The 26,437-nt window shown below is 44.0% G+C and overlaps 1 protein-coding gene across 2 annotated transcripts in view; it reads left to right on the top strand.

Annotated features, from left to right (window-relative positions):
- The window catches only part of RCAN2 (regulator of calcineurin 2), a 264,880-nt gene that overhangs the window by 6,382 nt on the left and 232,061 nt on the right, over positions 1-26,437 (top strand). The window contains exon 1 of one of the 2 annotated variants that reach the window (XM_079934905.1): positions 19,666-19,823. The exons of the other annotated variant lie outside the window; for it this stretch is intronic. The gene's annotated coding sequence lies outside the window, so the exon portion shown is untranslated. Of the gene's footprint in view, positions 1-19,665; positions 19,824-26,437 lie in introns of those variants that run through there. 2 annotated transcript variants of the gene reach the window in all.

A 26,437-nucleotide genomic window follows, 5' to 3' on the forward strand; every position in this document is an offset into this window, starting at 1 on the left:
AATAAGAAAACACACAGCCCATTAAATACCTTTCAAAATATGCATCTCAAGTCTTCATTGATAAATTACCCTCTTAGATATGAAAAAGTGTCAACATTCCACAACACAAAGTTTTACACTCTTCTTTTGTCAGATAAATAGGCCAACATTGCTGTAAAGAAATAGTATTGCTTGGGGTTGGTGGTCCTGGATTCCCCGATTACGGCACCAAACGTAAAGGAGACCGAGTGACTTCCTACTCTGTGTGTGTCTGCACATGCTGTGCTTCTAACTTGGAGAACTTTCTGCCTTTGCCTATAAAATGTTCACTGTCCTGTACCTTTTCTTTTATATTACCAACTGCCAGGTGTCATGTTGTAGGTAAAATTAATTAATCGAGTTGAGGATTTTTTCAAAAGGTGGAAGCAGACTTAAACTCAGTTGACGCTGTTTTGAAGTCCCTTAAAACATATGTGTGATTGTGAATGGTACTTTCGAGAAGTTAAAGACAAATTTCCCAAAATAGCTCAAACTTCCTGCAGTTCAGAATGCCCACAGAAAATGTTTTCTATAGTCGGGATGGGAAGGGACTTATTTTCATATCTGTTTCCCCCATATCCACTCACCTTGAAACAGGGATGAAACATGGGGTTCCTGGGCTTTGGAATGTACACATAAGAAGATGCTGGAATGGTAGCTGTTGGACAAAAGAATTGTGTAGTTTGAGAGCTATATCCTAGTCTTTATTACCGTTGCCTTAGTTCTTTGTGGGAATCACTGCTTTATTGTCTCGTTCAATTGAGATATGCCTGCTACAAAGTATTATAAGTGCTGTAAGGACTTGAGCCATGCCTTAATACTCCTCTTACGGTGTTGGGAATAAAGTATAAAAAGTGTGGACTTGGTGTGAAACAGCCTGGCTTCACAGCCTGGCTTCACAGCCTGGCGCTGTCGCTTCCCGGCTATGTAACCTTGAGCTTCCCATTGACCTAACGGTCACAGAAGCTGGCATTTGTTGAGTGCTGCCCCTGTTCCAAACACGATGCTGAGCAGGCTGCATACGATATCTCATTTAATCCTTACAACAACTCCCCCACATGGGTATTATCATCACTATTTACAGAGGAGCACGCCTCGAGGATGGAGGGTCTGAGCCACTCAGAGCCCAGACTCTTGAGTTGCAATTTTCTTACTGGTACGCTTAGGAAAATAATCCTTGATCTCCCCGCCTTACAGAGTCGTGAGGGTGCGATGCTATGGGTCTCTGAAGATGCACTGAAACACGGAATGTGTTAAGGATGATTGTCATAGTAGGGACCTCCCAAGAGATCAGATACAGCTGGGCCTGGTATAGCACCAGGTCTGTGAGGCGAAGGAAGTCCACAATATATAAAATGCTTTTATAGAATGCAATTTTTCTTATTTTTTAATTATATTTATTTCTGAATTGAAGTATAGTTGATTTACATTGTGGTGTTAGTTTCGGGTGTACTAAAGTGATTCAGTTATACATATATATGTGTCCATCCATATATATTCTTTATCAGATTATTTTCCCATATGGATTATTACAAAATATTGAGTATAGTTCCCTGTGCTATGCAGTAGGTCCTTCTTGTGTATCTATTTTATATATAGTAATGTGTATATGTTACTCCCAAACTTCTTACTTATCCCTCACCCCTTTCCCCTTTGGAAACCGTAAGTTTGTTTTCTATGTCTGTAAGACTATTTCTGTTTTGTACATAAGTTCATTTGTATCTTTTTTTTTAGATTCCACATATAAGTGATATCATATGGTATTTGTCTTAGAATGTATTCAGAAAACTGTATTTCCTTGCCCTGTCCTTTGGTAGTTTGTGTTATGATGCCTGTTTCTTTCAAGGGTAACTTGCTTGTTGTCAGTGCCAAGACTCAACCAGGCTGTTCCAGGAGGAAGCTGACCAGGCCATGGAACTGGGTCCTGCTGGTGAAAGGGCGGTTAGAGAGCATGGTTTACAGAGAAGAGGTAGCTGCCAGAGGGGTATTTCAGTATAAACAAGGAAGGCAGAAAGTCAAAGACAAGGTCAAGGGGGGCATAGGCATGATGTGGAGGGCAGGAAATCATCACCAGGTTTTCCATCAAGCGTGAGTGACAGGTGGGACATGGCATCTGCTCAGGAAGGCTAGAGGTATTTCCTAGTGTCTGCTGCGGTCTGTCCACTCAGCAAGAAAACCAGGGACCCTCTGCCCTGATTTTTAAAAATATTTTCTTTTTCTTAGACATACGTGCTTTCTATAAAATTTTTGGAAGACATAGAATAGTCTAACAAGAGAAAATTAAAATCACACATCTTACTCTGAGCAAATGATAATTACTAATATTTTGGTGTATTTCCTTTCAGTCTTTTTGATGTGCGTATTTTTGTGAAATCAGGATCAGCCTGAGCATAGAGTTTTGCATCCTGTGCATTTCATCAAACGTTTTAAATAACTTTTCATGTCAACAGTCTTTATGAGCATCATTTTCAGTAGCCACACAGAATTCCCACCGATGATATTGCCCAATTCACTTACCTTCTCCCCTGTAACATTTAGATGGTTACCAATTATCCAGAATATCAAAAATAATACTTTGATGAACACCGTTGATTGTCATTTTCTCTATATTTTGGATCATTTGCTCAGGCTAGATGGCTAGAAGTGGAATTATTGGCTCAAATAGATGGACCTCGTTAAGGCTTTCTCTGTATTTTGACGTTGCTTTTAATGGTTTTTCCAGGAGGTTGTACTAATGAACGGTCCCACAAGCAACGTATGAGAATTTAGTTCTCACCTCTGCCCCGCTTGTAAGCACTCTTTATGTAAGGGGTGGCTGGTATTCATGCTTTTCGAAGATGACCCCCACTGCTTACCCAGCACTTCAAGGAAGTTGGGCTTTCTTTGTGGCAGTTGAGGATGGGTGGGTCAGCATCTGGTAGATTTCACATGCTTGAGCGTTTGTAGGAGAGTTGACTTGGGTGGATTAGCTTCTTTCCTGGTGGTTCTGTTATCAGAGACCTGGCATATGGATGTGTGTAACTCGAGCTAGTAAAGCTGACTTAAACTAAATAGAATGAAACAACCTCTGCCTAAGTGAGAAATAGTTCAGTGTGCCTTTCAAATCCTGAAAAATTAACAGCAAATATGCATGTTTATTTGCATTAGTTCTATTGTTGCTTTCCTTGGTTTTGACTGGTTCCCCTTCCACTGATGGCAGAGCCTCTGGGGCAAGCTCCAGACAGGTATGTCTCTTTTTTCACCTTCCGTGAAATGAGATACGATGCAGAGTAAATCAGTTTGAAGAAATAACTAGAATAATCAATTGGAATCTTCTTAAAAGTCACTTAAATGGTCATTATTCTAGGATTTTAATTTAATGACTAATCAAATTCATCTTTCCCCAGAAAGCCCCTGCATTCATTCTTAGGCTACCGTCAACTATGTCGATTATATTGACCAATTTATTGAGGTAAACAGCCAATGTGAATTATTTTCCCACATAAAATTATCTGAAATACAGGCTAAATTAATAGAATTTATTTTTATTTTGACTTCTGTAGCTAATTAAAGATAAAAGCCAAGTGATGAGGTCTGGCCAAGTGTTTTGTATAAACAAAGTACAATTTATACTTCTCTTTTGAGGTTGAATCTTTTGTACAGAAATAAATTATTTATTTGGTTACAGGTATCATCCTATGAATTTTGAAATGGAGGATGGTAAATACAGATAAATTAATGGTAGTTCAAACAGAATTTTATCTGTTTAAAAGCAAAGTCTCAGCCTTGACAAGGCAAGTGAAAGCAAAGTACTAATTCATGAATATGTTAATTTTTTCCTGCTGTGGGCATTAATGATATTCACTTGATCTTTTCTGATGTACAAACAACCCTTTATAAAAAGGTTAAATTTTGGTCAGGGAGGATTCTTTTCTTATTTTTCTGTCTCTTGGTGATTTCTGTTCCACACACAGCTGTTGTTTAGTATTAAACTTCAGAATTTGACAAGGTGACATTTAGGTGAAGCTCTAAATTGAAATATTTGCTTGGTCAGATTTTCAAGGCATACCTTCTGACCTTGTGTCCAAGTGCCACAGCTCATGTGGGGATTCTTTTTTTTGATTGAAGTCTAGTTGATGTACAATGCTGTGTTAGTTTCAGGTGTACAGCAAAGTGATTCAGTTATACGTACACATATATATGTATATGTATTCTTTTTCAGATTCTTTTTCATTATAGGTTATTAGAAGATATTGAATATAGTTTCCTGTGCTCTGCAGTAGGTCCTTTTTGTTTATCTATTTTATATATAATAGTGTGTATCTGTGGAGATTCTGGGCTTACAAGCTGGACCTTGGTTTGGTTCTGCCTCTTGAGATATCACGGATGGGGAGAGGGGATCTCCTTCTCGTTCTGGTTCCCAATCACACTGAGAGGTCTGGTATCATTCTGGAAGGTCCGGAAGGTTTTTGCAGCCCCCAAAGATGTGCAGACTGATTTGGAAAGGTTGTGCTGGGTGGAGGTGAGATAAATGTTAAACCCAAACAGCCCCTAGATCCAAATTACTTTGATTTCAGCCCACAACCACTTTTTGAGGCTTGCCATGAAGCTGGAAACTGAGGTGTTAAGACATGTAGGATGGCTCTAGGTGGGCTCAGTTACGTGCTAGCAAAGTCGTTAATAGCTTACAAGGGGGACAGGTCACAGTGGCCCTGTGGGAGAACCCAGCTGCATGGTTTTGCCTGTGAGGCTCTGCTCCTTCAAGCTCATGTTTGTTAACCTAAACAGGTCCCTGGAGGCCACAGGGACAAGCCCTGGAGGAAATGACCCTGTATTATTCATGAGATGGCCTTCACACTCTCCACCTGTGGGAATCTCCACATGGAGTGGTTCCTTGTGAGTCTTCTAGTTTTATTCTTTAAAAATTGCTTTTAAAATCTCATGCTTAATGATACTTATCACAAGGACTTTGTCTGGAGTGAGGACCAAACATATACCATGTTTTCAGTACTTCTTCTCACCTTTAATTTAACCTCTTCCTCCCAGATCAACCATTACGAGGTCCTCACGACCACACCTGGCTATTGTCTTACAATTCAAGCCAACGTGCGATACTCTGTGAAGGTTATTTTATCCGAACGAAATCAGAAGTACCTTAGTGGAAATCTAGTCCTAGGGCTTTTTGTGGCAGTATACATTTCGAGGGCATATCTTTATAGGAAAGAAAATTCAAGGATGACAAAGGTTAGAGATGTTTACCTAACTGGTGTTTGGGGCTGTTTTCAGTGTATCTGGAGGCCTGACGTGGTGGATTTCCCAAATGATCATGACAGCAGCCTTCCTGCTTTGCCCCCCATCCACCAGGAGCTCTCTTTGAATTACTCCATTTCCAGAGGAGTGACTCCAGATCGTGGCAGAATCCTCGCTCTGACTCAGTTTGGGAACTTTCCCTTTAGAATCTGTCCCTAAATTCTTCTCAGACACCCTCATTTCATTGACCCGAAGGCTTTGAAAAACTAAAATAATACTTCTTCCTTCCAGAAGAATGGAAAAACAGATAAAGACAGAGATATTCTTCCTCCTGCAAAAAAAGAGGAGCGATGTTCAGACAGGAGAACATAAACACTTAGCTAAAGGATAATATTTTTAATATGAAAAAAAAAAAGAACCTAGTAGTTATTTGAGGTCATCCAGATAGATGTAAGAACATCTAGTAGAAATGGTTCATTATCTGGTTTGGTGAGAGATCATCTCTGAGATAATGGTTTTCTTTGCCAGATGATTTTTATTCAGTTTTAATTATTCCTTTTTTGATCAGGCCAGCCCTCTTAGTGATTTTCCAAACTATCAGTGAAATGATGTCTCTTGTTGCTTTTGGGCTTCTACTCTTGAGGTATTTGTACGCAGCCTTTATGATATCCTAGTCATTGCTGAAACAAACCATTCTTATACTCTTTTCTCATCCTAGGATTGACAGTGGTTTATTTATTTATTTTTATTTTTTCCATTTTTTTTTTTTAGACAGTGGTTTATTTTTAAGACAATATGCTAATAGCATGAAGAACTTATTCTTCTTTCATTGTAGAGTTTCTGTCAGTCCTGTTGTCAATCATGTCAGTGTAAAGCTGCCAGATATATACATTTCTTTTCCTAATTGCAAATTGACTTTTTATGGCTACTTATTAGAGAACCCCAGGAGACCAATAGTAATAATTAAGTCATGACTGCTAGAGACCAGATATTATTTCTTCAGCTTCCTTTTCAAATAAATAATGAACCATCAGGTTGTTTATAAATAAATCAAACGTCCCTGTAATAAATAACAAACTAAAAATTAGTTGCATACAATTTACAGATATAGGATGCTGTCGAAATTCTAGACATAATAGTCATCAGAATGAGGACATTTTTACTAATGAGAACTAATTTACGGCACACGGCAACTGTATAAAATTATAATTGGACCATCTCCTATCTCTGCTTCTTGAAGTTCTCGTCTTTTTTCTGCCAGGGAGGAAGACATTTTCCTCTACCTTTCTAGTTTCTTCTGGCAGGTCTAAGAATTAGGTGGACGTGAGACAGACTAACAGGAGAAAATGAAACAAAAGTTTAATAACATGTGTACCTGTGAGAGACCCAGGAAAACTGAATAGCTTGCCAAAATGGCCAAAACCCTCACCTTCAGCTAAAGACAAAAGAGGATGTTGGGGGTGATGGTTTGGGACCTCAACAGGGAGGATGGCGAGTCACATGAAGATGGAAAAGCAAACGTTTGCTGGGTCATGCGGACTCAGTGGGACACAGAATGGACTCTGATCTTTAAGAGTTTCCGCCCCTACACTTAGCCCGTATTCTTTGCAGATATTTCAGGTTCTATCTTTTCCAGGTTTCCTCAATCCCTGAATCCTCAGCAGAGCCATCAGTCTTTTTTTTTTTTTTGTATCTGTATTTACGGCATATACATAGTCTAACCTTTATAGCTCATTCACTCATGTATTCATCCATTCATTCATTCATTTGTTCACCCCCACTCTGTACCAGGTGTGGTGCTAGCCTCTGGGGTAGAGAAACCAGTAGAACATAGCCCCCGTCTTTAGTGAAGCTTAGAGTCTAAGCTTTCAGCTTTCTTCTTGTTTACCTACCTCTCCTCTGGATGGTAAGTGCCCTGAGGGTGAAGACCGTTTTGTGATCCCCCCGTACTCATCGCAAGGGCTTGCATATGGTGGGCACCCAGTCAGTGGTAAGATGAACTGACCACTGGATCCATCCTAAAGAATTCGGAAGCACAAGATTGATGGTTGAACACTTTCAAATGTTTCTAAAGCCTTTCTTCTCCTCCCCCAATTGGTTAACTGTAAAAATAAGTAATTCCACAAGAATTGGGGGTGGCCAAAAAGTCTGTTCGGGTTTTTGTAAGATGTAAAAAACCCGAATGAACTTTTGGGCCAACCCAGTAAGTTTGACGCCTTTCACTTTGTCCAAGGGCCCCTTGTTCTCAGAATCTGCTCTAGTGCCACATCCGTATTACATATCAAAGCACAAGTGTGATTGGTAGCCTTGTCTGAACTCCCCGCCCCCCCCCCCCCGCCCCCGGGGCAGTCATAGGAAAGGCTTCCACCTTCGACTCAAATTCTTTTGAAATGCTTCTGTTTCGGTATGCGAGTGCATCCTTCCCTCTTTTTGTGGAGCTTGGACATCAAGTAACTGAGCAGGAATGACTGTGGCTGTTGATTGAGCACCTATGAAGCACCAGGCATTGGGCCAAGCACCTTCCACATGGTATCACACAGTCTTCTCAACATCCCAGTGAGGTAGGTTCCATTTTTATCCCGGTTTATCTAGGCAAGGAGATTGAGGCTCAGGGAAGTCGAGTAACTAGTCTAAGGTCTTACAGGCAAGAAGTGACGGAGCCAGGACTCACCAATGGTCTCTTTGCTTCTCTTGCCCACCACTGCTCGTCAGAGTGGGATTCATAGGGGCATTCATGGGGGAGGGGCATAGGACTTCTGAATGGTAACATTGAAATTTTACGGGTTTTTTCCAGTGGTAATCTGAAATAATATTAGCACATTCTGGATCATCCAGATGACCAGCTTGTAATGAATAATACGGCCACGTGATTCTGGTGCCTGAATTTGTGCTTTTTATTTACAATCCAGTTGGTGCCAATACTACTTCAGTTGCCGTGGGCTCATGGAAATGAACCGGTGGACTTAACGATGTAACTTGCCTTCAGCGAAGGCCACGTGATGGTCCAGTAATGTTTAATTTTGCTGTGAATGAAGACATGGGGGAGGAGGGTCCTACTGCAAAGTGGGTGGTGGGTGCATTCTGAACTCTGAACACCTGCCTTACGGTTTTTGGTACCAGAATCATAATGAGGATGGAGGATTACATTTAGCAAAACATCATCCTCTGAATAGTAAGTCAGTGTTGTTAGTTTGAATTGGATTGGTTTTAAAATTTCATTTGTATTTTGTTAGAGCATTTAGTTGCAGTTTGATGGTTTTAGAGGAGTCGAAACTGTAAGACTCAGCTTTATGTCTGTACATATTTAAGTATCATTATAGAGAAAACCATTTAAGTCAAAATTGGGAGGGAAGTCAGGGTGATTTTTTGTTTCCTAAAAAAAGTGGTCATACATTTTTCAAATGTGAGCAAACTAAATGCCTCTGCACTCTGCCTCTGCATGATGAAAACTTTCCCCACAAAGATATGCTCTTCCACCCACTGGGGGTCTAGCCTGCCCGAGTCCTTCTTTTGGGATAAGGCATTGACATTTCCTTTCAACCTGAAAATAGAGTCTGGGAAGGTTAAGGTCTGACCTTGGGAGAAACTCTCCGTTGCTGTGATTCTCCTGGGACTGGCCCTGTCAATCAAGGTGCCTTTGGACTCTTTGTCATTCTTGGTCCTGACTCTGATGACTGACAGTTGTGTATGCACATCACCTATGGTTTGTAAGCATTTTCTCATCACCACCATAAAGATTTGTGAATAGGGCTAGGGAGTGGTACCAGCCCCCATAGGTAGGGAAGATAATGACAATGTAATGGGATTTAAAAGGCTTCTGGTTTGAAAGATCTCTGAGTCTGTCCAAAATGACTACATCAGTTACTGTTTTGGGTGAAGAAAAGGAAAGCCCTGTTAAATGCAGACACTCAGAGAGAAGGTAATGTATGACTGTATATTTATCCTTAGTGCTTTAGTATTGTTTCTGACGATTCCTAGTAAGATTTTGGAGCACTGGAACAGAGGACAGTGAGTTTGATGCAAAGAGAGGAGAGGAGGGCTTCCCTGGTGGTGCAGTGGTTGAGAGTCCGCCTGTCGATTCAGGGGACGTGGGCTCGTGCCGTGCCCCGTCCGGGAAGATCCCACGTGCCGCGGAGCGGCTGGGCCCGTGAGCCATGGCCGCTGAGCCTGCGTGTCCGGAGCCTGTGCTCCGCAATGGGAGAGGCCACGACAGTGAGAGGCCCGCGTACCGAATAAAAAAAAAAAAAAGAGGAGAGGATAAATTTATAGCATGTGGGCATGCAGTGCAGCTTATGGACTGAGGTCTAGGAAGCCTGGAGATCAAGGCTGCATATGAGCAGTGCCAACTTTGAGTAGCCTTGGGTAGCCTTTAAAAGAAGTAGTGTTTTTTCTGTGCACAAGTCACCATCCTTCTCTTATTTAAAATTTTAATAAAGTTTCCCTATTTTAATAAAATGTGTAGAAAAGTGTGTAACACATCAAAGTGCCCAATTAGTGTTTTTTTTAATTTAATTTTATTTATTTTTTATACAGCAGGTTCTTATTAGTTATCTATTTTATACATATTAGTGTACATATGTCAATCCCAATCTAACACTATCATTATTGGTGTTCCCTGACATCCCTGATGGTGCAGAGAGAACACTGCTGTGTGCAGATTGGAATCAGAGGAGCTGAGCTTGCGTCCTGGGTTGGCTGTCATTTCCCCATGAGAGACAAGACCTTCCCTGAGCCCCTTTGACCTCAGCTTCCTAGTTTAAATTATTAAGGGGTTGGACAGAATGGTCCCCAAGGTTCCTGCCAACTCTTTCATCCTTAGTCTCTTCTAGCCTTTGCTACAGATCATGATAACATCCATTATAACATCCACAGCATCCTTAGAGCCTCATTAATGTGTTTCATTAATGAGAATGACCACTGGTTATTATTATTATTTTTTAATGTCCATCTTTAAATGCAGAGCTATTCTTAGGCAGGGTCTATGGAAATTCTTTCTTTTGGCATCTCTAATGATAGAGGTATTCAGTAGCTTTGGGACCTCATCAGGAAGAGCTTGAACCAAAAGCTCATCGAACATTTCCATATGTCTAGGGTTTTATGGTAGGAGCTGTGGCCATTCCTTTCTCCAAGGTTATTTTAACTGCACTACTTTCTGCAAGGGTCCTTCCATCTTCAGGATGACCAGACAGGTGGATCCTGAATCCCAGCCAAGTCTTCACCTGACCGTGGGGAGAAAAGGAGAGCATTGGTTTTGTAGGAATCATTAACTTTACCTTATTTTTATATTTTGTCATGGCTCTGGCTGTGTTATCTGGCAAATCTCTTTTCAATAGATAATACTGTATTCATAAGCTCTTATTATTTGCAAGGTCTCCTTTTAAGACTTTTACCCGTAGCATACCATTTGATGGTCATTGTACCTTCCTTCACAGTTGACAGATGGGAAAACTGAGGCCCAAAGTGGTTAAATGACTTGGCCAAGGTCACACAGCTGCTAAATGGCACGGCTGGGATTCGAAGCCAGGCAGTAATGCTCTAGTGGTTTTAACACTATTTGATACTAGCTTTTGTATGTGTCACACACAAATGTTATGGACTCAATGGTATCATTTTTATGAGTTGAGCCTTAAAGCGCTCACCAATAATTTTATCCTAAAGGGGATCAACTAATGCTCAGAGTTTTTGCCCCTGTTTCCCATTTCTGACTTTTTATGTCTAGTAAATAGACTATTAAGAGCCCATAGAGTCCTCGTATCTCTAAGTTCCAGGGTTGGGGAGGGGAAGGGAAGGATTCTGTGAGCATGAGGATGCTTCTGAGCACTTCCTGCAGCCAACGCCTTCTTTTGCCTTCTTGCTTTCTTGCCTTCGGTGGCACACAAAGGCCGGCAGTGACCACTTAATCGATAAATAATTACTGAGTGCGTAATTTGGGCACAGTAAGGAGCATGAGCCAGAGAACCTTCTACCCTCAGGAGTCTTACAGTCTGTGGGGGCTGGCACCATGCTCTGTGATCCACCGTTGTGTCCACCACGCCTGAGCACCTCGCGTGTGACAAGCCCTCAAGAAGTATTATTGGAATTTGGGGGTTGATTAGGTGACTGTTGATAGCATTCTGATTATGTTATTACTAATATTCACTGGGGCGTTTTCTACTTACCAAAACAATGTTTCATTAGCTTTATGGATCATTTGTTTTACTTCATGCATGCCAGTGTACAAAAAATATTGTTTGGTTGGGTTTCTTCTCATTATTTTGCCCTGGTGAGATGGAGGGAGTAATAGATCAAGTTTCAGGGGATCTTCATTTTGGTCCTGAGTATGCTATTCTAACTATGAGACCTTGGGCAAGTTATTGAACCTCTCTGAGCCTCAGTTTTCTACTCTGCAAAATGAGCATGGCCTGTGATCTCATAAGGTTGTGTGGAGGGTCAAACGGCATCATAGCTTTGGTGACAATAGATGAAAAGCATTATTCTTCTCAGCTTCACCCACCAGCGCTTTCCCATTACATACTCTCTGTTCACTTAGCCCATCTTCATGTTGACTCTTTTTCAAACTTTGAAAAGGGGTTCATGAGAACATCTGTTAGACAAACACTGAAAAGAGAAAAGAGAAAGAAGACTCTTTTTGGTGACTCATGACATCCCCGTTTGACTCTGAAAGCCATGACAGCAGACACTGTGGTTGTTCATTTTGCTTTGTTTTGTTCCGCACATGGTAGACCCTCTATATTTCTTTGCTGAATGAATAAGCATAACTCCTGATGTCCAGTATTAGCTCATGGAATCAAGTAGCTATTCTGCTGTGCGCAGGAGCAGAAACAACAGTCAGATGCTGGAAGGTCTAGCATTTCAACTACTCTCTTTTCATGTCATTACAGAAGCCAGCCAGAACGGAGGCAGGGATGTGATTAAGGCAAAATAAATTTGAAGTTGCGATAACTAAAGCGTGTCTGAATTACAGCTGTTCTGCCTGTTTGAAGAAATGTCATCTGGTGGGTGACACCAGGGAAGTGAGGGGAGGACCAGCTAATCAGCGACCTGCTCTCACCTCCTTTCAAAAAAAAGCACTCACACCCCTCCTGAGCCCACCCCAGTGGACTCAACCATTCACTGCCTGCCTCAAGTTAAAAATAAGCCACTCATCTTTATTGTTAAGAAATTAATCAGCCTGGGCAGAACATGGCTTTTCAAGGACAGACACATGCTCAAATGAGTATTTTTGGAAACGGGCACAGAGACGCATCTATGGTGTTCTGTCCACGCTTACCCTTGACTTCTGCCATACAAGCTGTGGGAGGTTAACACGCAGTGGTTACAGGGTTTCTCCCCTACTTAACGAATAGAGTCCTGAGAAAGCATCCGCGGTCATGTGCAGAGCGCCCTCTCCTCTGGCCTGGTTTCCAGGTGACCAGGTATGAACAGGTGGTTCCTGAGTCCCCTCTAAGATGTGTGCCAGGCGCTAGGGGTGAAATGTGGACCCGAACCGCGTTCCCTCCGTGGTCAGATGGGGCCACCCGCTGTTGGAAGATGGACTGAAGCAGAGGTAAAAGAGATATTTAGAATGAACCTGCTTGGAACCTGCCTGGAAGTTAATGATGCTCAGTGTGAGGGGCCAGGGGCTAAGGTCAAGAACAGCACTGTGTCCCCAGGCAGGTTTTGAGGTGACTCATCTCCGAATGAGATGGATACTTGGCAGGACTTTCTGAGGATTTTCTGAAAATTGCTGTAACATCAACCTCAATAAAGTAAAAGGTTTGCAGATATTTACCTGGACTAAGGGGAAACATTTCCAAAGCTTCTGGGAGATTCTTAGGTGGAAAAACCGTAATGTCATTTTAATCTAGTATTTGTCAGAAATGGAACAAGGTCACCTCAACACAACCTTGGAAGTCCCTAACAGTGCCTAAAAGGATTTCCTGATTTACAAAGAAATGTATTAAAACGATAAGACAGATGTGGTCACCTAGAGAAATATAAGCCTTGCCTTTCTCCTAAGGATGAGGCTAGACTTTGCATATCCCTTCTTAAAAGAAGACCTGCACCTTCTGCTGTATGTGTTCTTTCCCAGCGACTCACCCCTTAATCCTGTTCAACTTCTCTTTGCTCCTCCTTTTTATAACTGCTCTTTTGAAGGTCATGGAACCCCCAATCCGGAAACCAGAGTGATTGCTTCGTCTTCAGCTTCCCCAAACTTTTACGTGGCATGGATGCCAGCGACCACTCTTCCTTGCCTGAGCCGCCCACCCCCCCCCCCATTCCTTGCCTCTGTGAGGAGGTTTTTCTCCTGATTCTTCTTATCTATCCCCACCCCTTTCTCACTTTTCAAGCCTGCCATCACTTACTGTATGAGTCAACTCAGTCAGCTCAGGTAACCAAGTACCAGAGCCAGTGGCTTAAACAACAAAAGTTTATTTCTCAAAGTGCTGGAGGCTGAGAAGTCCAAGGTCAAGGTGCCAGTTGATTCATTTCCTGGTGAGGACTCTCCTCCTGCCTGTAGACACCTGTCTTCTTGCTGTGTTGTTGCATGACGTCTTTGTACCTGTGTGGGGAGAGAGAGGGAGGGAGACAGACAGACAGAGATATTGAGATCTTTTCCTTATCTCCTAAGACCAGCAATCCTACAGGACTAGGGCCCACCCTTATAACCTCAGTTACCCTTAATTACTCCCTAAAGCAGTGGTCCCCAACCTTTTTGGTACCACGGACCGGTTTTGCGGAAGACAGTTTTTCCACGGATGGGGTTGGGGAGAATGGTTCAGGCAGTAATGGGAGCGGCAGATGAATCTTCATTGGCTCGCCACCGCTCACCTCCTGCTGTGAGGCCCGGTTCCTAACAGGCTGCGGACCGGTACTGGTCCGTGGCCCGGAGGTTGGGGACCCCTGCCCTAAAGGCTCCATGTCCAAGTACAAAGTAGGGCTTGAGGCTTCAATATATGAATTGGTGGAGGTGGGCGGGGAGACACAGTTCAGTCCATAGCACTCACTTCTTGCAGAACCCTGTTGGTGGCTACTTAGATGGTCTTCCTGCTGTATAACCCTCTCACTCTTAGCTGAGCTGCTTGGAAATTTTGTTAAAGTGCATATCTGGTGATCACACTCTGCTGCTTCAACAGCATGCCTCACCCCTGGCTTTTCCTCCTCACTGGCAGCAGATTGACATCTTGGAAAGGTACATGACAATATGGCCTCTCCCCCACCCCACGTGTCACTTTCGGCTCCTGTAGTTTTCTAAACACTATTCCCCGAGCTCTCCTTCCTCCATGCCTTTGCTCAAGATTTTCCCTCAGCCGGGAATGCACCCCCCCTGCCCCCACTGCCCCTCCTCTAAACACAGGCTGCCTCCTCACCATCTATCCTCCAGTACTGCCTGCTCCGGAATCCCTGCCTGACTCCTCACTCCAGCTGGAGCCCTTTCTCCTCTGAGTCCCCAGCACTGCCTGCTCACCTTTTCTGCCACCCACTTCCCTCTCCCTCCATCCGGGACCTGTGTGTCCCTGTGTCATCATAGTCCTGGTGCCCCTCCTCTGCCACCTGCTCAGAAGCGGGTCTTTCTGTCCGACTCAGAATCAGTCATCTAAGCGGCATCACGGTAGTTTGCACAGAGCAGATTCTCAATACATAACTTTAGAGGAGAAATCTACAAACTTCTATGTAATGCTCAAAAATTAAAGTATTATCTCTGTCTTGTAAACTCATCCTCAATCTTTTCATGGTGCGTTATGTCAAGAGTGCCCTTAAAGGATGAAATTACAGAAGAAAATGGTTTAATCCTCATAGATCTTTTACATAAATTATTCACACCTGAAATGGTAACCAGCAGTCTTTCATTATCCACTATAAAAATATTTCAGTGATTGACCTGACAATGATCAGGTTAAAAAAAAAATTCCAAATTAGTTCTGGATAACAGCATGTGGTTTCCTCTGTAAAGGTACTTCTGAGGCCATAGATTGGCTGGGCTTCCACTGTGCCCCCTGCCATCGCCGGGCTTTTTGTTCTGTTGTTATTAACGTTTGGCTCCTGGTGGTGATGTGGCAGAGTTCAGCCCATTGGAATCCTGAGGTTTGATTGATGATTTATAAATTACTGTTTATTATTAAAAAGAATAAAGAGAAGGAAGAAAATAGCCCAGGCAGCCAAACAGTTCAGTTCCCTAGACATTTATTGGGTGCCTGTTGTGTGCTGGGTATTGAGATAGAGGGGTGTGTGTTTGTGGGGGGGGGGTATGTGTAATATAATCTTTGTTACTTTCACAGACATAGAAACCAAACTTATGGTTACCAAAGGGGAAAGGAGGGGAGATAAATTAGGAGTTTGGGATTAACAGATACACACTACTCTATATAAAATAGATAAACAACAAGGACCTACTGTATAACACTAGGAACTATATCCAATATCTTATAATAACCTATAATAGAAAAGGATCTGAAAAAGAATATGTATATATAACTGAATCATGTTGCTCTATACCTGAAACTAACACAATGTTGTAAATCAACTGTGCTTCAATTTAAAAAAATCTAAGAAAAATCCTTGCTATTGAGAAGCTATAGAGGAGGGTCATAATCGATCATCATGGACAAACAGTGTACCATAAGACACTGTATAGAGCGAACGAAAAGAGAAGAAGCATGAGTATGCTTTAAGAGTTTGCAAATTAACAGAACACAAATATATATGTACATTCTAAACATGATTTATAGAAACAGATAAGTGTTCACGCAAATAACTAATCGAACTGTCCTCAAACATGACTCCTAAGAATTCAGGGCCGTGGAGCCTGGGAAACTACATTATCATTTAAGCAAAAAAGCATGACCATTCAGAAAATGGGAGACTTGAAGGTTCAGCTCGGCTCTCTTAGGCAGCCCTAAGCCTAGTCCTATGGAAACTTTCCCTCTCTATGGGTTTCCACAAGTCATGCTGAGTAGCTCTATTCTGGGGGGTAAATCCTCCTATCTTATTACTTCAGAAGAAGCTCAGTGCTCCTGAACTCTCTTCTCAGATTGATTGGTTTACCTCATTTGGAACAACGCTCTGTATTCCTTCTTCTTTCAAGGAGACTTATGTGTCATGGAGTAGGCTAGGACCAAGGCTGATTTTTTGATTTCCTCTTTCCTTCAGGAAGTTCTAGTGAGTCGCCGCTAGGTATCAGGTACTATGCTGGGCTCTAGAGATACAGTGTGAACAAGATAGATACAGCCCAGCATTTGCAGAGTTAATTGGGAAGAAGGCAATTAAACAACTACAGTATAGCAAGATAAGGACTATGATGGAGAAATACAGCTTAATGGGGAATTTATCTTAGAGTTAAAAATTTTCAATAACCTATTTGTTGCCTGGCTGAGCGCTAGAAAGTGATGTGGGGAAGGGTCGCAGAGAGGTATGACAAGGATTAAACTGACACAGGAGCTACAAAGGGACTATCGCTGGACTTGCTTGGTCTTGGTTGGGCACCTAAAATATAGCTAGCTATATGTTACAGAACCCTGCTTTTAAAGGAAGTCCTGATATATCCATCTTTAGCATTTATATGTGTGCTTTTATGTAAGGGGGCAATTTGCCACCTTTTAAATCTAGGTTTCTGTTGAGTCATTTGGAATTTGGAAGGTATTTTCTCAGAGAAACTTCATAAATTATGACCAGGTCCCCAGGCTAACCCAAAAGGTTATTATATGCATGATGTACTTGAGATAACGTACTGGGTTTCTGCTTTGAGACATCTTAGAAACTGTTTATGTTACTGTGGGAAAATGTTCGGTATTCCAAGTCGGAAAATAAGCAAGAAAGCTTTCCCTCTGTAGCCTTGATGGGGGAGAACAAGATTTTCTTTTCCCTGTCTGCCTCCTTCCTGAACAATGAAGAATTCCCCCAGGTCCAGGTCCCTGGGGTGTAGGATGGGGGCTCCAGTGGAGGTGGGGGCTAGCAGGGGGTCAGAGGGGTGTGTGCAAGGTTGTTGATGAAGATTCACTGTACATTTTAGGTGCTTTACATGTATCGTTTCATTGAATCGTTACAACACACCCATGAGATGCTACCTTTGCTCTGAAATGCTGGTGTGGGCCAGGGCTCAGACCTTGGACGTCTTCTCTCACTAACCCCCCTCATCCAGTCCCATGATTTCAAGTATCACTTATGATATAGCCCTCCTCCCTGAGCTGTGGACTCAGCACCAACTGCTCATCGCTTAGATGAATAGTAGGAATCTTCAACTTAACCTGTCCTAAACTGTACTTTTAAAAAAAAAATTATTTTATTATTTTTGGCTGCATTGGGTCTTCGTTGCTGCGCGCGGGTCTTATCTAGTTGGGGCGAGCGGGGGCCACTCCCCGTTGCGGTGTGCGGGCTTCTCATTGCTGTGGCTTCTCTTGTTGCGGAGCACGGGCTCTAGGCGTGTGGGCTCAGTAGTTGTGGCGCATGGGCTTAGCTGCTCCGCAGCATGTGGGATCTTTCCGGATCAGGGCTCGAACCCGTGTCCCCCGCATTGGCAGGCTGCCTCCCGACCACTGCACCACCAGGGAAGCCCTAAACTGCACTTTTGATTTTCTCTCTTCAAACCTGCCCTTCCCATAGCATTCTCCATCTTTGTCAATGGCAACTTCCCACTTCTAGGTACTCAGACCAAAACCTCAGCATTATCCTTGAATCCTCCCCTACTCCATATCCAGTCCTTCAACAAGATGCTGCTAGTACATTAAAAATATCCAGAATCCTATTGCTTTACACTGTTCCACCTGCCACCTCTCTGGTCTCCATCACTATCACCTCCTGCCTGAATTGCCGCCAATAGTTTCCTAATTGGTTCCCTCCTTCTCTCCCTGCACTTTTGGTCTATTCCCCAAATAGCAGCCAGAGAAAAGTCAGTTTATGAAACTCCTCTATTCCAAATCTTCCAGCGGGGCTTCCCTGGTGGCGCAGTGGTTGAGAGTCCGCCTGCCGGTGCAGGGGACACGGGTTCGTGCCCCGGTCCGGGAAGATCCACATGCCGCCAAGCGGCTGGGCCCGTGAGCCATGGCCGCTGAGCCTGCGCGTCCGGAGCCTGTGCTCCGCAGCGGGAGAGGCCACAACAGTGAGAGGCCCGCGTACCGCAAAAAAAAAAAAATAATAATAATCCTCCAGCGGCTTACCATCTCAGAGTAAAAAGCGGAGTCTTCTCCATACCCTGTACGGCGCTCTACGTCCTGGCCTCCTGCTTTCCCTCGGAGCTCATTTCTTCCCACCCTCCCTTCCTATCATACATCAGCCGCTGTCAGGCTTTTTTTCCTGCCAGTCTCTTTACCTGGTAAGTCCTTCCCCCAATAGCTACATGACTCACCCCTTCCTTTTTTTTTTTTTTTTTTAATCACAGACATATTTCTGACATTCCTATCTGAAATATACAGAATAACAAATGCCCTGTCCTGCAGTCCCACTACACAGGTTTTTTTTTTTTTTTTTAACATCTTTATTGGGGTATAATTGCTTTACAATGGTGTGTTAGTTTCTGCTTTATAACAAAGTGAATCAGTTATACATATACATATGTTCCCATATCTCTTCCCTCTTGCCCACTACACAGATTTTAATAGACTGGCAGATACTCTGCAGGATGGCTGTGCCGACAGGTGCACAGGGATGACAACTCCAACAGGCAGGGCACAAAGACTGAGCTGTGTGTGTTGCACCAGTCTTCACCCTCCTCACATCAAAGCCAAGGGCAGACCATGCTGATGTGGTCAGTTAGACTTGCTTTCTTTTCCCCTCATATTATGTACTTCCCAGGTCCTTTTCTCCATATCCATACACCTATCACAGTTTTGAATGTTTCATATTTGGTATTTGAAGTAATTTTACATTCTAAGGGAAAAGGCCATTGAGATTCTGTTTGGAAGAAGGAAAAAAACTTTAAGAAATGTAGAAAATGGAGAAGATGAAAAAGGAAGTGAACTGGTGGAGAGAAGGGAAAAGAGAATTGTCTACATTTATGTAACAAATATTTTTGAGCATCTGCTGTGTGACACACACTGTCATCTGAAAGGTAGAACGAGGTAGCTATATAAAGAGACAAACAGCAACAGTCTCTCAAAAAGACAAGCTAACCTAAAATACGGGTTTTCGTCTTTCACACTGCCCCATCCCTGGTACTGAATCAAGGTTTAGGAATCCAGTCGTAAACACTGGTCTTTGACATCTTAATAAGAAGCTTCTATTTTGTTGGCTGTTTTTTCCAGTTAAACATATGGAGTGGTGCTGGGATTGGTTAGACAAGCAGGAAGGGGGAGGGGCCCTAGTCTTCTCCTCTGACGTAAAGAGCTTCCAGTGGCATGTTGGATGGACGTTGGGCAGGCCTCTCACACTGTTGCGGTTGTGCTCGTCGGGAGCCTGCCGCCTGCAGTAGTGAAGCGGCCATCTTGATTAGCACGGCGTCCGCCATGATGGTTCAGTTCATTAAAGTTACAAGCGTTTCCATCTGCCCTTTTGGTCAAGTAGAGGAATGATATACATACGTCTTCCTCCCACTTCATTTCAAGCACCGTCTTTGGAGTAAGGCAGTATCGAGACCAGGAAAGGTTGTCACCAGTTCTTAAAAGGTGAGTTGGCTGCTACTACCTGACTCCTCCACTGGCTCGGTTTCTCTCCCTCAGCCCCCTGGAGGTGTTCCCCAAGTCTCTCTCCCTCAGCCCTCTGGAGGTGTTCCCCAAGTCTCTCTCCCTCAGCCCTCTGGAGGTGTTCCCGAAGTCCCTCTCCCTCAGCCCTCTGGAGGTGTTCCCCAATTCTTTCTCCCTCAACCCTCTGGAGGTGTTCCCCAAGTCTCCCTCAGCCCTCTGGAGGTGTTCCCCAAGTCCCTCTCCCTCAGCCCTCTGGAGGTGTTCCCCAATTCTTTCTTCCTCAGCCCTCTGGAAGTGTTCCCCAAGTCTCTCTCCCTCAGCCCTCTGGAAGTGTTCCCCAGAAATCTTCCTACCAACCGGGTTCTATCCTCGTGGGCCTGGCCCCTGATCAGTTGTTGGAAGACGGAGAGAGGAGGTGAGTTGGCCCTTCCAAGCAACTGATCCCAATTGCAGCCAGCCAGGAAGGACTTTAATAAAGGTTTCAGCTTGTTTTTTTGAAGCTAGAATCTGGGTCAGCTCTTTCTGGTAAACAACACATGGCACCAGAAGTGAGGAACTAATTATGGATCATCCGGAATTGTGACTTTCTGACAGTGTGGAGCAGAACTGCGCAGCCTGGGTCAGCTTCTCAGTCGGGCACCTTGGTTGAGCCGGCTGCGGGCAGGCAGCTCCACCTAGAGAGGAGGAGGTGTGCTCCAGCTCCCAGGCACACGTCCAACCCGCATTTGCTCCTTTAGGGACCTAACAGATACTGTGATTGTAAGCTTGAAGGAGGGAGAGAGGGAGAGGGAGGGAGGAAGAGAGAGAGGGATGCAGGGAGAAAGGAAGGAAGGGAGGGAGAGAAAGAAAACATCTTCAGCCAAAGCATATAAAAAGAAGGGAAGGATTTAAAAAGTGACTTGAAGCCATCAGGGCAGTGACTTACTTTCAGATCAAGAGTGAACTGGTGAATTGCACCAGCATTGAAAAGGGAGAGTGAGAACCCTCATCCTTCTGGATTTAACACAGCAGGAGACCAATGAAAGTCTGAGACTCAGGGAGTTACTCAGTTGAGAAAGTGGTAATGAAGGATCAACAGGGCTCTGCAACATCTATTAGGAGAGAGAGAGAGGGACAGAGAGACGGGAAGAGAGAGAGAGAGAGAGAGAGGGAGAGAGAGAGAGATTGAGAATGAGGGAGAATCGCAGTGGCTCTGGGTAGAGGTAGTGATGTTACATCGCTTTCGTCTTGCCAGTGCCATGGACCAGGAGCCATGCTGGGTGCAGGTTATTACAGGCAGAAGCAAGGATGCTCACCATCTGGGAGGAAATGTAAAAACATCAGTAAATGGGTTCGCTTTGCCAAATGTTGTCAGTAACAACACATGTGTAGACCAGAAGCAGAAAGGAGACGCTAGGTGGCCCTCCCTGGGTGGAGGGTGCTTTACTGGTGGTGCTGGGGGTCAGTGGGGGGAGGGGCCTTCCTGGGAAGGACCCCGGAGCCTCTGGTTAAGCACTTGGTGGCATTTTTATCCAGGTTGGAAAATGGCACTCAAAGGAAAGAGGATGGCAAGTAAAACCTAAGTCTCAAGCAGGGAACATGGGTTAGGAAGCCAGGTTCATGGGCTGCGAAACTGAAGGCAAGTTCTTAGTCTTGGTCCCGAAGTTACGTCAAACCCCGCGCCTACCACAAAATATGCCTTGCTTGGAATGTAAACAGTTATCTGAGACTAGACGAGGAGATAAAGAGGTGGGATGACCGTGAGATTAACAAACGCCAGTCAGCGTCAGCGTCAGCAAATGCTAACATCTCCTGAGCTGCAGGACTCTGGACCAATCGGGGCCCATGATAGTCTCATTTGAGCCTCTCCATCATCCTGATTTGTAGCTTTGGAAACTGAAGCTCTGTGAGTGAAACTAACTTGCCTAAAATCACCAAGGAAAATGGAAAATGGTGGTGGAAGGAGGATTCAGCCCTAGGCTCCAGGCCTCAGCTGCCAGCCCAGTCTTCCCCCCCATGGTCACCCAGCACTGGGACTGCATTGCTGGCATTAGAATCTGGGTTCGTCTGTCTTTAGAGTTCCTTCAATCCATATAACAACCCTATGAAGTCAGTACCAGGATGGCCCCCGTGTTGCATACACTGCCCAGACATGTTCAGTAGCATGTCCAAGGTCACACAGCTAGGAATTGCTGGTGCCAGACCCAACAGACCAACTCCAAAGTCTACACTTTGCTCGCTGCCTCTCTAGGTGTGAAAAGACTGATGACTCCAGGAAAGAGGGGACGAGATCCTGTGTCACGTGAAAGAACTAAGATGGCCAATACTAATAATAGTTACATTTATTGAGCACTGCCTGTGTGTCCCATTGTCCTAAAGGCCCTATCGTGTTAGCTGTTAAATCCTCAAAACAGTACTCTAAGGCGGAAACACTCCTGTTATCCCTACTGCAGAGGTCATGACCCTGAACACAGAGAGATGAAGTAACTTGCCCAAAGACAGCAAGTATACTGGGAAGCTGAGAGTCAGGCAGGACTCCTGAAATCCATTCAATTCAAGAAATGCCAGAGGTTACCTTCTAGGGGTAAAGATCTTATTTAGCAGCGACAGGGGTTATCCAGGTGGACGACACAGAGCCCCTGACCCCAACAGGAAGTGGAGGATAAGAATAAGAAAAGTACAAGGAGAGTATTGATGAAAAATTAATCAGTTGCTCTAAGAAAGAAGTGGAAAATTTTATTCGAGCTGAATTTGAGGATTTTAATCCGGGGAGAGCATCACAGAAAGCTCTGAGAACTGTTCTGCCCATTAGAAGTCAAGGAACAGTGCTGTAAGTTTTTTTGTTTGTTTGTTTGTTTGTTTGTTTTTTGCGGTACGCGGGCCTCTCACTGTTGTGGCCTCTCCCGCTGTGGAGCACAGGCTCCGGACGCGCAGGGTCTGCAGCCATGGCTCACGGGCCCAGCCGCTCCACGGCATGTGGAATCTTCCCGGACCGGGGCACGAACCCATGTCCCCTGCATCGGCAGGCAGACTCTCAACCACTGTGCCACCAGGGAAGCCCAGTTCTATAAGTTTTTGAGACAGAGGGCTGTACATCAAATGATGTATTATTGACAGTTTACATCATCCAGGTCTAAGCATCATGGTGGTGGGTCATGTGACCCCTTATAAGATCAAGAAGGAATGTTATCGTTAAGGAGTTGTCTTGCTGATGCGAGGAGAATGTTGCTCTTTATGGTTGAGCACGTATTCCTGCCAATGGGGAGGTTTGGTGGATGCCAAGTGCAGATACACAATGCACAGTGGGGGGAGATGGGAGACCAAAGGGCAGAGAAGAATTTTTTATGTTTCAATGTTTCTTGTATTGCCATGAAATATGAATTCTATTTCACAAGAGGCACAGCAAAGTAAGTGTTGTGAGAGGTCGGACACAGGATGATTGGGGTTAGTGAGGGGGTGATCTCTTCTTGTGCAGGTGGGGCTCAGAGTGGGGTGTGAAGGCGGTGGCCCCAGGTGTGGCTTTCAGGATGAGCAAGATGTCGATAGGAGGGGCTGGGGGCCAACACAAAGGCTTAGAAGCGAGGAAAGCTTGAGTCAGTGGACCACACAGGACCACACAGCTGTCCATACGTTTGATAGATAAAGCCCTCAGAACAAAGGAAGCCCTTCATAATTGCTGTTGCTGCTGTTGTTATTATTATTGTCCTTATTGACAGATGTGGAGACTGACGCTGAGACTTAGGACTCTTCTCTCACACCGACAGGAGAGTAAGATACATCTGGACAGGAAGACCGTCATCTTCCTGTGGGTGTCCAGGTTTGCTGGGCGGAAGAACTCTTTTTATTGAACTTACTAGATCTTAGGGAGTTATGGAAGATTTTTAATGTGGAAGTAACCTGAACATTTAGCTGTATTTGAGAAAAAAAGTCGCATAGGCTATGCTGGGGACTGAGATAGGGATATTCATCTTTCTTTTCCTAGTTCCTTTATATTTGCATTAAAAAGACCTTACAGTCGAGCTGATCATTATCTGCTAATCTTATTAGAGAGAGTGTCGCCAGCCTTCTTGGCCTCCTAATGAGTTCTGACAAGCCCTCCGCAACCCACCTGTCCTCTGGCAGCTTTCCAGTCTGGCTTTCCTTTCTTAATAGAATATCTGAATAACCCAGACCCTTCTTGGCTGGATTTTCCTCAAAGGTGCAGCCTCTCTTACTCTCTGCCCCTTCGCCCCAGCCCCCTAAGTCCTCTCTGACAGCAGAAGGGGAAAGATTACATCTTACTTTGGCTACCATAGCAACCCTCACCTGCCTCACTGCTCCCTTTAGAAGTGTCATTCTCTCCGGTGAAGTTATTTTGCATATAATTACTTGGCTTCTCTGGAGACTTGGGGCTTTCTTTTAAACTTCATCTTACAGCCATGATGAGAGGGTGGACTTCTGCCTACTTCCTGGGCTCAGAAATACCCCTTCCACAGTGGTGCAGGCATCGGTCCTGAAGCAGAGTTGCTCATTCCCCTTTCCATCTTTTTGTTCTTAAGAAAAAGAAAAAGGCAGTCAGAAGTGGTGAATCTGTGGGCTTCCCTGGTGGTGCAGTGATTGAGAGTCCGCCTGCCGATGCAGGGGACACGGGTTCACGCCCCGGTCCGGGAAGATCCCGCATGCCGCGGAGCGGCTGGGCCCGCTGAGCCTGTGCGTCCGGAGCCTGTGCTCTGCAACGGGAGAGGCCACAACAGTTAGAGGGCCGCGTACTGCAAAAAAAAAAAAAAAAAAAAAAAAAAGGGTGAATCTGTGACATTATACATTTTTAGATTGAGTTCCACTGAAATTAACCTATCACATTTCTAGGCTACCACCCAATTATGAAGACGGTGCTTGATTTCTTCACTTGGTCCCAGAGAGCCTCTGTCCATCCCTCTTCATTCTGTGCCCCAGGGGCTGACCCATATATTCCACATCCCAGCTCCCTTGCCCTCTGGTTCCCAGTTGGGTTTGGCCAATGCAAGGTGCCAGCAGGTCAGAGAAAGAGAGCAAGGTGGGGATATTAACTCCCCTGGCACCCTCTCTGTGGTGGCACTGAGGATGGGCTGTAGCCCTCAACCTGAGTGGGGGCCTTTTCCACTCAACCCTCTGTGTCCCGGTTCTGGAAACCTCTCCCCTCTTCTCAGCTCTTCTGGTCTAGGGATGGTGCTAGCCCAGGCTTTTGCATTCTCTTTTGTGGTTTCCCTAGAGCCTGCCCACACCTTTGTCAACAGTTCCATTATTAAACTCTTTTCAGATTCTCCGACTTGAGCATGCCATCTGTTTCCTGCTGGGACCTTGACTAATACAATGACTGAAGCTCTTCTCTTTTGGATGAGGGCTCCAATAGTTCTTGTTGGTTTTGTTGAATAAAGCTCTGGTTTATTGTAGGTTATTCTTTGTAGAAACAGATTTTCCGATCTTTAAGAGCAACTTTCTCACCTTCATACCCTTCATAAAAGGTGATGTTTCCTCTCTCTGACTCTCTACCCTTGCAGGAAGCCTGTTTGGAACCCATTTTCTGGATGTTGTCAGTTAGGGCTGTGAAAATGGACTACAAAGGCCCTAACTACCTGTTCCATCTGACCCTGCATAGATGTGAGGGTCTTCCTTCCCTTTTTATTTTGTCAGTTGGAAGAATATACAGTATTTGCAAATCTTCCAGGGAGACCATGGGCATTAAAACCCTACAGGTGTAAAGATATTATGATGGGTGAGTCTATAGTCCTGGATTCTGCTGTAGAAGCCAATACAAAAGGAGATGGTGGCCACAGCTTGCTTTTTTTTTTGTAACCTCATAAAAATGTATAAGAAGCTGCTTCCTTGGGGAATTGAATTAATTGAATTATTGTTCTGTGGGAGCTTCCAGTGGAACAGTGGTCCCAGAAGGTGTCCTGAAGGGAGCTATGAGCGAGGAATGTGGATACTTTCTTTTGAAAAACCACAAGTTGAACACTGCGTCCTCTTGGTTCTTTCAAGACTGATCCCAAATGGTATCAAGAATAGCAGGAGGTTCACACAGCACGGCGGGTGTGAAAATTCTGTGGCTGAATTAAATAGGCTCCATTATATTTCAAAAAGAGCTCTAATGGGTTTCTCTGGAGCCCAGCCTAAGAATATCATGTCTCTCCTTTGTATCCCAGGATGGCTGGGATAGTTTGATGTTGCTAATATTATACTTCAGTCTCCCTATAAGTTGGGCAAAATGAGGAAAAGGCCTGGCTTATCCCGAAGAGGGTCTAGCTAGGTGACAAAAGGACCTCATCCGTAAGGCCAGACCAAAACTGGAAGCTGATATGATTTAATTGTAAAATGATTATCATTATTCACATAAATTTTTTTCTAATCAGCTTACTTTGCCCCAGGTATCGTTGAAGAATAATTTTAGAGCTAAAGGGGTTTTAAACACTGTAAAACTTATAAGTTGAGGTTTCTATTCTTTAAAAAAAATTGTGTTGGATTTATTTACCCTTATATTCAATTTAAAAATAGCTATAGGCATTTCTTTCTACTACTTATTAATGCAACATTGCATTCTTAGTTTTGATCATTAATATTCAAGCTGACATGGTCACCTTTAACCTCTTCCAAACTAACAC

The sequence above is a fragment of the Stenella coeruleoalba genome, assembly GCF_951394435.1.
Source record: "Stenella coeruleoalba genome assembly, chromosome: 10".
Classification (NCBI taxonomy): Eukaryota; Metazoa; Chordata; class Mammalia; order Artiodactyla; family Delphinidae; genus Stenella; species Stenella coeruleoalba.